Raw genomic sequence first — 12,928 nt, 5'->3', positions numbered from 1 at the left:
AAAGCAAGGAACCCACGATTTAACTGTCCAGAGAAGTCCTGGACACTCCAAGTCCACAGTTGACACCACATTTATCCAAGAGATGCATTTTTTTCCACTTATTTCTACTGATCCATTGAGCATTATTTTCAGATTAAAGGCTTACAGAGAACACAGGAGTCGTTTGACCAGTAAAAACAGTAAGGGCATCCTTGGCTGGCATTATCCATTGGACTAAGGACAATACTTCAAGAAGCTTTTATGACTGTGTATTTGAAGGCAAATCTTTTTTTGGCAAAAACATGAACTTTTGAAATGAAATCTATAAAAAGCTGAACTAAAAGAAACAGGACAAAGTTTTTCCTGATCAGGTCTTTGATTTTTAAAGTAGCAGAGGCATTCTATTGAGAGTTAAGGCAGCTGAGATGAACAGAATATAGACTGTCCTTATTTTACCTTCATGCATTAAAAAATGCATATACCCTTCTGAATACACTGTTTAACCTCAAGCACATATGCATCCACAGCAACACACATTTGAGTGTCACAAATGAATCTAACCGTATACTTTCCTTGAAGACAAAGATTATCTGTTAGACTGGTCTCTCCCTAGAAGAAAAAAGCAGCCTCAATTCCACACATCACGTGTGTGGGGTCTACTAAAACAGGCAGATAATCTACTGTTTTGCTGAGGATTGCCACATTTTGTGCTAGTTAAATAATAGATCAAGTTGGGCTGCAACAATGTATGGACAGAATCAACAAATCCAAAACTGTTCTAAAGGAAGGATTAACAAATTTCAGTTAATATCACCATTTTTTCTGAAGCCCATAGAAAGTTTACACAAGTAACTCTAAAATTGATTTTTTTTTACACAAAGTAGGCCAAAATAAGGCCTAATTTATAGGATCTGTTAACCTTTTACAGAAAAAAAATCCCAAAAGGATTAAAAAGAATGCCTTAATTACAGCTCTGTTTGGATTCAACTGCAAAATATAGGCCACTGTAAGCATTAGATGCCCCAGTCGCTATGGAATTAAAGCAACATTAAATGGATAAATACATGCTACTTTGAAAAAAAGCTGTAAAATTATATTGAGAATGTACTTTATAAATACAATAAAAACGATAATGAAAATTCAAACAATACAGCTAGCACTACACACTTCCCCAAAAAAGTCTTCTTTTAAGGTACATCAGCATGTAATTTCCTTTGAATAGACTTTTTTCCTTGGTGTCTTCCTCTTAAGTCCCTGCAAAGAGTTCAGATGAGTGGAGTTTGAGAATTTCTTTAAAAACAAATTGCTTTTGTCCCCAAAAATCAAACAATACTTTGACTAAAACTGAAGAGCAGCTTTGAACATCCCCATGCTCCTCTCATTGCAAGAGATTAAGAGGCAGAGTCATTTGGATGTCCTGGTAGAAAACAGTTGCAGTAAAGAAGTCTCAAAGATTCAAATGATACCACGAAATTCTGTGTGATGCATCTCAGTAACAGTCAGGTTGTCGGATCTCCGTTGTACTTTTATTAGACACAGATATCTTCTGAGCTTGTATCATAGATGAAGTAAAGGAACTTCAGGTGACACTCCCTCATTGCAGGTCTTATCACATTAGTTCACATTTGCCACATGATACAAGCATGCATAGCTACTGCAGCCCAACTAACACATGGCAAATTTATCTGTGTGTTTATGCTTTGGGAGTTTAAAGCACTTTGGAGTATTTTCCACAAGAATCTCAACTTGGATTAGCAGCAAAAAATACAATTTATACCAAACAATAATTAACAAACTAGCTTTCTTAATAGAACATCTATTTAAAGTAAGCGTACCTCAAGCCATACAGCCCTTACTAATCTCTAACACTGGAACCCTAGGACATATGCAACTTGTACTCTAGTATCAACAAGAGGAGAAAAAGTCTAACTTACATTCCACTCCAAGTCTGCAATCCGTTTTGATACAGCTTGTGGCAAGACTGTTCTCTGGATTTCTTCCCAAGTAATAAGCAGCCTCCGAGAGCTGTAAATTGATCTTGCTCTATTCTAACACTATAATAAAACTCTCCTTACATAGGAAATATCAATTTTTGCTTTGTTTCAAGATGAGTAGTACAACTGGAATAAGATATGAAGCAAGTTTATCTGACAAAAGTGAGTCTTGCTCAGAAGAGACTTCTACAAAGTCTCTATGAAGACTATTCGTGTTTCCATTATAGCACAAATATAACAGGAACTTACCAAACTTGCTGTTTTTAATAGAGGGGGAAGAAAGTTGCTATGCACTGAGCTGGTGATGAGCAAGACAAGGTGAATTAAGATGTATTCTCTGGCAAACTTAGTAATGGATCCATCTACTTTAATGCCTTCAGTTTTTCATACCTGTCACTCAAGACTTTAATACAATAATATTAAATCATGGTCTTGAATGAAATCACAGACAACACATGCGCAGGTTGTTCTTTAAAAAGAAATTCTCATGATAGGTGGCTTTCCTATTCTTTACAGCTACCCAGCCTTTGTAGAAGTCATCCACAGAATGCATGTGTGTAAATGAAATCTGGATTAAGTACAAGGAGGCTGGACTTGGATGAAGAATGAACTCTTGAGTTCTGCAGAACTGACCTTCTGGAACCACAGTATCAGGCATTCGCTAGCGGAAGTCAGAGCTGGAAAAAACAAAACCAGGAGCCAAAAACTGCTGAAGTCCCATCCTCTGGGAATTGCTGCAAGAAGAGGGAAAGCATATACTGTGTCCTTACCTAATCTGAAAAGTATCCGCTTGGAAGTTTGTACTATTTGGTAAGATTTTATTTTTTTTTTTTGTCTATGGGAAACATGGACCAGGAAGTTAAGATTTTTATGAACCATCAGCCAAATCTGTCAAATCATCCCAGAAGAGGAACAAAGTAAACTTGTAAGCATTCTGCTCAGATGTACCAGACCCACAAGAGATCAAGTTCCTGGTACATGTTGATCTTGTATTCTGTAGTAGTTTGTATACAAAAGTAGGGAAGTGCCAGTTAGGACTGAACTTTTCTTACCATTTGAAGTGGTAGAAGTGGTATTAAAAACTTTTTAGTCAGCTCTACATCATACATCAAGTTCACTTAAGGACTAATCTATACTTAAAATTCACATTGCTGAACCCTTTTATCTCCCCACTTGTTTCAGAGAAAGGCACAATCCTTGGTAAGCCTCAGAACAGGAAACAGCATTCAGGCAAGTGTATTCTTGAATGAATTGCCAAATAAGAGAATGTGTTCTCCTGATGCTAATGCAAAATTCATTTGAGTGATACAGTGATCTGTTCATTTACTACACAATTTTTAATACGGTCAAATATCTTGTACAAACGGATAGTTGTAGGTGCAGTAATGGATAGCAAATCATTTGAAGTCCCTTGTGAAAAGAAACCGATGCTACTGTGGACTCCAAAAAACACTCTGGCAAGTTTCAGAAACCACAAAAGCCAGGTCTGATTTCTTGACATTTTTCAAACTTGCACAAAGAAACAAAAACCCCAGTGTGCTAAGCCTGAAACAGTCACATGCTCTATTCAAATACACAATGCAAGCAGTGCTCAAAGACGCAACATCAAATATTCTCTGATAATTGCTATCTTCAGTGTAAAATCCAGCAGTGTCAACAAGATAGCTACAGTGCACCAAGCATCACCGACTCGGGCACAAGTAAATTCCTAAAGTGACAAGAGATGGCTGTTTAGAGTCTTCTAACAAGAGAACTAACAAGCATTAAGTGAAACTATAGGGGCCAGGTTAAAACAAACAGGACGAGTTACCAAAAACAATGCAAAGAAAGTATGCATTGAGTCCCAAGTCCAAGTACAAGAACTTTACATAAACACACAGAAAAAGAAGCAGCCTGGACACATTCCTGGAAGAATCCATCCACAGCCACTAAATATATAAGGCACTTCTTCCAGTTCAGACAGTTCAAGTCAGATGTTGCTCCTCCAGAACACACCTCCAGCTTCCCCTATCAGTTCCTTTTTAGGCCTCTATTAACAGCCACTGTTAGACAATGAGGTTTCAGAAATTCTGGTCTGATTCAGTACGGTCATTACTGCAGTCTTCTTCACAATACCTAGTGTACCCACACAAAGATAACTGTTTTGAACATGTTTGTTCCCAGCGGTTTGTAAAGGTTACTAAACCTTGGGAACTGAAACTGCAGTCAATTCTAAATTCATATTGCCAAGGGCGTTTTTCAGTTTTGCTGCTTCCCTGCTCCCTCTTCCCCCCCACCCCCCATGAGTGCTAGAAGAAACCACCTTATTTACAGCTTACGCTTTAAATCACAATGTGGAATGTCAGTCTTGAAGAGTCAGGGGTCAATGGACTCTTCCATAATATAGATTTAAATAAGATTTCCTGATCATGTGCACGTATGCTTATTGAACAGTTTACACCTAGGATATGACAAGGTGATAGATATTTGCCCATCAAATGGAAAAGTCCTCCTGAACGCTATCCGTTACATTTTAAATCATAGGTTTAATGATATTCAGCCACAGGCAACAGTCCTCAATTCAGTTTTGATGACACCAAATAAGGAAAAAAAATTCGTTACTCTAAAGAACAAAAGAGTACATTAACTAGACTGTAAAGAAACTATAAATGACTGTCTTATATGCAGTTGTTTCTTGTGCAAAGGATCCAGTGCCACAGAATACTGAAGCTTTGCAGCCCAGAAACCTACACATAAATACTTGACTTATATTGAACTATAACTCAGCATTCTACAACCTTTAAATTCTGTCAATAGGGAAAAACAAAACAAAACCCACACACACCTACAGTTGAGATCATAATGCCATTTACAATGCTGGCAAATAGTCATGTGTATACACGACCCAGAATATTCATGATAAAAGTTTTCTAAAAAGTCTTGAGCGGAAAGTAGGATCCCTATAAGCATAGGCTTTTGAATATTTTAATCCTGATCTTTGACTCCTGGCAATTATATTTGCTCAACTTAAGATTGGCAAACAACAATTACAAACCACCTTTGTACGCAACTAACCTTGTACTTGCCCTTTACTAGCAAGGGGATAACTCTTTCAAGACAGTGAATTGACTCATGCCAGGTAAACAACTCACCAAGATAGAAATAGGAGATTACACGTTGCTATATCCACTTGAATTTATATGAGCCATAGTAAGTCAGATTTATACTGTTAAAGTAGTACAAAAGCAGCCCTAGCAGTACAGCGCAAAACTGAAGTAAGATGAAGTAACTTCCACAGCTTGATTTTTTTTTTTTAATCCTACTTTACTATTTCTTTCTTGCTGCCTTCTGCACAAAAGCACACTGATAGCACAACTGCCATGCTGGTAACCACAGTCAGTCAAAACTGACCACTTGTAAGCCAACTTACTCTGGCTACATCCCATACTCCAGCTTGCAGAAGCCCTACTCAAGATATTTCATTTGCAGTATAACCTCAAGTGTTAGCTTTTCTACACCAATAGTTACATTCATTATAGGGAAAAAAAAAAGGAGAACTATTCCTTTCAAAACAGTTTTTCTTAGCAGGTGAAATATAGTTTCAAAACAGTTTTTCTTAGCAGGTGAAATATACTCGCTTCCGCTTTTGTTTTACTCCACACAAGCATCTTATTAAATTTTTAAGAGCGAACAGATATAAACAGCCTAGCCTTAGATAAAATAAATGTAGTTGAAAAATCTTGTCTTAAAGTATGTTCTTAGTTACTCTGGATTAATATAGCTAACAGTTTAACATACACAAAGAAAAATCAAGGTAATAACTATATGCATCATAAGGAAATAGAATTTAAATTAAAGTAACATTAAAGTGAGTACAACCACAAGCTTAAACAGACATAACTGAAATGACAAAAAGAAATGTGTAAAAGGGAACAGCGTGCTAATACTACAAAAGCGACCTAATTCACACAGGTTTTCCAGTTTTTCTTTAGCCACAAAATACCATAGTATTAAAATAAAGGTATCTTCTTTATGCTCTGATAAGAACAAACTAGAAAGCTTTAGAAATTTTGTGTTTTCTATGCATCAGCACTCCTGTAACTTCTGTCAAGAGCATCTACAAGCAGGCAATACTGCAGTACATGACAGTGCTCTTACCACTTCTGTAAGGCAGAAGTGCTGCAGAAGTTATCCACCTACAAGAAATACTCTCTACAGAACTCTAAACAAGGCAAACCTATCGTTCTCATGCACCCTAGTTTCCCTAAGCCCAAAGTGCGCTACACCCCTATGAAGTCAGGCAGTTTCCCTGAAACCCAAAGACAAATTTGAAATGGTGAAATAGAATAAACTATGCAGAGAGAATAATTATGTTGTAGTTCTCATTTCAGTGTTGCACGCAAGTCCTGAACCAGCCAATGGTCTCTTCAAGAGCACAGCGCATTATTTTGCTAGCAGCACCGCAACATCTAGTTCCTTGCCTCCTCAAACTTCAGTGCTACTATAGTATACCTGTACTAGCAGTTATTCATTTAATCTAGCTGTTTGTGAAGTCTGTTTGCTGCGAGCTTATTTTAAAAATGAGTTTTCCTTTCTAAGTGAAAATTCAAGTCAAGAGGTTGTTCAGAATTTTCAGCCACATATCAAAAAGAAAGGTGTCAGGTAATTCAGCTGTTGGAAAGACTCTCAGTGTAAAGCATGCATAAGCAGATGCTGCACAATAGCTTGAGTATGACCTAAAAAGCATGTGGAGAATTGAGCAGAGGCTGTACTTCACCTCTGAGCATCAACTGTTAAAGGCCCAATTCCAACACCTTCCACCATTACAGCATGTAGTTTCAGCTAGAGCAAGCGGAGAAGCATTCATCTGACAAGTAGTTTAGCAGTGACTTAGTATGAAAAAGACTCAGCTCACAAAGTAGGGACAGGAGTCTGAGCAGGCTCTTCACCTTCCATTTTTAGTACTCTTCACCTTCTACTTTCTAGTAGTAACATTAAGAATGTAACTCTTTTGGACAAAATTTCCCAACTCCACTGGCTGAGAATGAGATTTCGGGAGATTCTGCCTATTTCTAACCCCATTCGAAGTATCTGCACCTCATATAATCTGAAAGGCAGAGATGCCTACCTGCGTGCCAGAAACTGACTTTAGAAGATACTAACACAAGCCCAATGAAGAAGAAACTTTGTAGCAGCTCTTGGGACTTCATTTCAACCTAATCTTCCTTCCTGCCTCCACAAAATGCTCTGAGCTCCACAGACTGAGAATTAGATTGCAGAAGTTACTGGTGCTTCAGAAGTGACTTATTTGCCAAAAATTAGTGAAGTTAAAAGTTCTAAAAACTTTTTAAAAATAGTATTACTAGCATGAAAGCCATTTAAAGATAATTGTCTGCTTTGAAATCATACCCTCCTTCACCAGACAGTCACATATGTCCAATTAAAACTTCCCTCTACAACCCAGACTCCTACTCTGCAAGCATTCATGTTTTCATGTACCCACAAATATGAACAATCCTTTCAAAGAATTTTCGCTTGTAGCTAAGGAAGTCCAACACATTATACTTGAAACAAGCATGAAATCATGCTTTTGGCATAAATCCTACGACAGGTCAATGATTTGGATGTCCCAGAAACAGACTCTAAAGAACTTAGTACACTTCAAGAATAACCATTATGGTGTGTTTACCCAGGTTAGATATACAATATAGTGTAATAACATCAGATGTGATCAAATACAACGGCAATGGAAGGGTCTGATTTTACTTTTACTCCAGAGCATTTATTTTAAATGAGTGCTATGATACATCCCATCACCCTAATTCTACCAATGCAGGACCATTAGCATAACTTAGTATTTGCTATATATTGTCTCCAGTACACCATTCTATCATTTCCCCAAAGATCATGAGAGAAAAGCAGGAACCTTGTTATTAGGAATACACCACAGATTTTATAGCAAAGAGAGGTTTATGGTGGTCTATCAATATATGTTTTAGTAGCTCATTTTAACAGAAAAAAGATAAATGAAGGTGCATTTTTCAGAGGAGGGGTACATCAATACTGAAAATCTCAGGATTTAGTTTGCTTTGAGTGGTTGGCAATTGCTCCCTGTTAAGTTACAGAATTGAAATGACTCATCAATACATGCACATAATGCTGTGTTAAACAGCTTCAGGAAAAATATGCTCCATCCTATCTCTCCATAGCAGTTTTCTCATTCTTCCTCATCCCTGCCTGTAGCTCCCCCAAGCCTGTTATACAAGACTGGACATATTAATTTGAAAAACATTTCAGAGCACCTAAGAACAACTTTGTGTATTTTACATACTTTATAAGCAACAGAAAAACATGACTTCTTTAACTGAAACTTTAAAAAAGTAACTGCAGGACCCACACTTCTGTCTCATTCAGAAAAGATAAAAACAACACATAAAACAGTCTCTTGCCACATATAATTTCAATGCTGTAGTATAAAATGTCTGCAACTTGAAGTGTCAGACAATTTACTACTCTTTATGTCTTGCTCTGTATTGTAATTTTAAAAAAAGTCCAATCCCAAAAGCATAATAGTGACAAAGCAGAAAAAAAGGTGTTAATTGTCTTACATCGTAGGGCATATTAATTTAGGTTGAATTCATATTCGATGAAAAACCTCAAGTACAAAGTTCCTACTTCATGAAAGCATCTAAAGCTCAGAATATTAATTATTCCAAGAAAGAAATATAAATCTAATAAAACTCAAGTTACACAGGTTCTAGAGGGACTCTTGTTTGAGGAACTCACATACAGATTTTCAGGGTAAATGGTATCACCAAGTAATCTGCTGTTGTTCCAATGCCATAACAACAGAAAGTTTCTAAAGAATTTATATCAATATCACTTAGGTAGCACAAAACAGTTTAAGATTAAAAATAGCAGAGCATGCATTCATTTTCTTTTCCTGTTTATTTGCATTCTAATTAAACCCCAAGATGTCTTCTGCTCAAGACAGGCCTGATTTCCAAGTGCATTCTTCAAGACCTAGATATCTAGCATTTCCAGGCCAAGCAAGGGGTACTTCAATACTCAGTTACAAATTTAGAGCCCTGGTTTGGAGCACAGACTTCACTATTTAAAGCCTGACAAGTATTTCTGTAGCCTAACAACAAAATAGTCAAAGTTTATTTCTATAATAAGCTGAAGTCTATGAACTTAGAACTTGATTTAGTGTATTCTGCTTACAAGTGACAACTGAAAAGTCACTTGAATGGCAGATGCAGTTATAACAATACACGGAAATTGGTCCCTGACTATACATGTATTTGGGACACAGTGGACTCAAATGAACCAGAGCTGAAAGAAATCAATACAGCTTAACAAGCCCAGGAAGCAACATGTTATGTTTGTAAAAACTGTCATATCCATAGGAAAGCAGAGTTGCAATGAACCAAGAACAAAGCAAGCTGTATCACATGGGAGGAAAAAAAATACAATCTCATTGAACAGCCGCTTTACAAACAGTATGACATTTGGGGGAGGGGTGAGGATTAATTCCACAACACAAAAAGATCATACAGCTGTCATTTAAAATCAGTAGACACATGTAACAAACCTGTTGAAGGGTCAATGTGGCATCATTCGGTTCCTGTTTCATCACTCAGTTATCTTCCTATTCACACTTTTGTCAGTTCCTATGTTTTACTGTACAAGCAGAGACCTTCCAGGTGATCCTTCTTCCCTTGACTTCAATATACCCACATCCAACTGCTGCTACCGAATTTATACAGGACTTTTATTTTACCACACCAAAAAGCAGTTGTCAATAGTTAAGTTAGTTCCTGTCACTGCTTCACTGGATCGCTGCAACTTTGTGAACATAGGTGAACTATCATCCACTTTTTTGCCAGAATAGGACTAAACATCTAAGATTCTTTTAAATACCAGTAAAATGGGAACAAATCAAAGATTTTCATTACTCCCTTAAAGAATGAATGAATGTATGCAAAGGAACTGCACAGTTTAGAGATCTTTCCTGCTTGTGTTAAGTTTCAGGTGGAAAAATCCTTACCAGTTTTCCCTGTACAGCTACAGCTTGCCAACAACAACAGTTTGGCATAAAACATCACTGCACAAATAACCATTACATTCTAGTAAGAACTCTTGGTAACCAGTGTAAATGTATATGCTTCAGACACTTAAATTTTAGCATAAGACAAAAGGAATGATATTGAAAATATGTATGCCAAACAAAAGTTACTAAGGCAGCAAAAAAATTAAAAGTAGCTGAGATTGCAAATCTACTCAGCCAATCTCTAACATGACGCAAAAGTGCTGGAAGAGTAGTTCTACTATATTTGCACACATTGCTGAAAATTCAACATAACTTCAACCACTTCTAGCTGAAACAACAGAATCCTGATCCATCAAGCAGTATCATCAAGTACTCCGCAAAACAGATGTTTCCTTTGTTGTGTTTCACTAAGTAACATGACAAATTTGATTGTCTGAAGTATAGTGTCTCATCACACCGCTGTGGTGAAAATACCCATCATTTACAGCACTGACACAAAATGCTGCTGAGAAAACAGGGAGGGGGGGAAAAAAACTTGAATTTTTTTTCCTCAGCTTTACAATTAAATGTAAATCACATTCATTCAAGACAGGCAGGAATCGGTAAGTATTATACCAGCACTGGCAAAGCTACAGAATGCATGTGTAAGCGGGTGTGCAGAATTACTGTCAAAAGCCTCTCGCCTGCTCCTCTCGCTGCTGCACTGGGAATTTAGTTCAAAGCAGGAAAAAAAAAATGCAGGAGCCTGCTAGTCTTTCTAGATATGACCTATGGAGTCAATATAATTAGGAGCATGAGATGTGAGTGGAAAGACTACAGCTTACTGAGCCTAAAAGCTCTAACCGAGGAAAAGCAGTAGCATGTCCACAGCATGTGACATGAAGCAGGTAGGTATTCTGGCACCTAAAGCAAGTCAGTAAGATATTATTTTAACTGAGAAGACAGTAATAGGTTCAGCCATATGTGCTACTAACTACAAACCATAGGAGAATACCCAGAATTTCAACGGCAAAATCCAGTGTAAAGTTACTGCAAGGAACATAAAATTGTTGCTTTAGCACTAAGTACCAAGAGCCAAGGAATTCCCTAATATCACTCCTCCCCACGTTTTCAAAAACGTTTCTCTTCATCAGCCTAACACAAAATATATGATGTTGCAGTCTGATTTTGCAACCGACTTCAACTCTGAAAGAGTAACACAATTTTCTTCAGTCAGCAAACACTGAGAAGGAGTGTTACTGGGGAAAAAAGTTTTCATTTTTGTACCTGAAGATCCTATAACCTGCTTCCTCAGAGAGAGATGCTACTGTAATATATCCAGCATGTCTTACATGATAGACTGTTTGAAAATATCCACCGTATCCTAATTTTCAGAGATGGTGGCTGGTATTAAAAACCTGTTAAATGCATTTTTTTAAGATTTAATAGGTCCAACTTAATGCTTTTACACATATTGGAGTAATTTCTTTTAATACTGCAAATACTGTAAGATTAAAAAGAATTAAAAATAGGAAACAACTGTCTTTACGTATGAGATCAGGATTTAAGTACCTGAAGACAACCCACAATGATATAGTACAGCCTTGTCCATTAACCAGACACTCATGAAGACCTTATATTATCCAGCACTAGCTTCTGTACAATACTCACGACTGCTAGACAGTTTAATTATTAAGTATTAGATTTAATTCTATCACCTATTTAAAGTGTAACAGGCTTCTTCCCCCCTTTCTAAAAAAAGAATTGCAATAAAATACAGTAACAGTACTGAATCATGGTGTTTAGTATTAACAAAAATACTAAAGTTGTATGCACTATTCATCAGGCTGAAGTTAATGTCTTGCTGAAGCATAAATATTTATCCAGTGCAAACAGCAGGAAACCTTAGGAGGCAGCATGGCTTTAAGCACCAAAGTGAGTTAATTAGTATCCAGTGCAGTTTCAGAGCATATTATGCTATTTTTAATTAAAGGTTAGCCTCCAAATAGAAAAAAGTAACAAAATTGTAAAGGATATCTTATCTCTTACCCAAGAGAGCCATCTTTAATAGCTATCAAAAGTGCCCAAAATATGCAGTTTCTGTCACTAAGTCAGAATGAGAGCTCTTATGTCAATCAGGATGGAATACAAACACTTAGTGACTTTTGCATCAACAATAAGCGTGTTTTACTACTCAGCTGGTATTGCTTTTACCTAAATTTCTTTGTTATGCTTTGATTGCTGCACAGCATTTCATATCATCAGAGGTTAGAGATGGAAGAACACATACATCTGTTTTGGAGAGATAATCCGTTTCCAGTCTTCCTCTCAATAATCAGGTGATTCTTCAGCAATGCTGGCCATTTAAAATAAACTAAGAAATGTTTTCATGCACACCCGCACTTTTCATTGCGTCCTCCACACAGAAGAGTGATGATGATTAAATATCTAAATTCCACATGCGTTATTGATTCCAGTTCTAGTAAATAATACTCCTAGTAACAACTGTTTATCGAACCCACTTGTATTACATTTGTAGACTATTTAGAAGATACACTGAAGCCTTATAAACAGAGCCCTTAATTCATCACACAAACAAATACACCGACATCCTCCCATTTCTGGCACGGCAATGACAAGAAAGGATCACATTCAAACAACTTCAGTACTCACTTGGGCTGTAAGTTATACTGCTTTCATTCACTACCTTTCCAGTTGTTCCCAAAGCATGTAAGTTCATGTGGGGATGAGTCTAAAGAAATCACTGTAAATAACAGTTGCCCTCCCAGACTAAGGCGACATTCTATTTTTATTCTGCTGCTATTGAACATGGTCCTAATTAGGACAAAGGCTTCACAACAGTTTCACCAGAAGTACAAGGAAACACTTTATATCCTGCATTATTTTAGATGTGCTATAAATTGAGAACTATTTACAGCTGTTG

The 12,928-nt window shown here is 36.9% G+C and overlaps 1 protein-coding gene across 8 annotated transcripts in view; it reads right to left on the bottom strand.

Moving 5' to 3' along the window:
* Nucleotides 1-12,928, bottom strand: part of HYCC1 (hyccin PI4KA lipid kinase complex subunit 1) — a 50,609-nt gene that overhangs the window by 33,205 nt on the left and 4,476 nt on the right. The window contains exon 1 of one of the 8 annotated variants that reach the window (XM_074862785.1): nt 12,199-12,218. The exons of 5 other annotated variants lie outside the window; for them this stretch is intronic. The gene's annotated coding sequence lies outside the window, so the exon portion shown is untranslated. Of the gene's footprint in view, nt 1-1,913; nt 1,934-9,546; nt 9,566-12,198; nt 12,219-12,928 lie in introns of those variants that run through there. 2 more of the 8 variants (XM_074862777.1, XM_074862796.1) reach the window with 2 other exon arrangements.

Source organism: Strix uralensis, chromosome 1 (assembly GCF_047716275.1).
Source record: "Strix uralensis isolate ZFMK-TIS-50842 chromosome 1, bStrUra1, whole genome shotgun sequence".
In the NCBI taxonomy this organism is placed as follows: Eukaryota; Metazoa; Chordata; class Aves; order Strigiformes; family Strigidae; genus Strix; species Strix uralensis.
The sequence above is the reverse complement of the archived record's forward strand: the minus strand, read 5'-3'. Positions and strand labels throughout refer to the sequence as shown.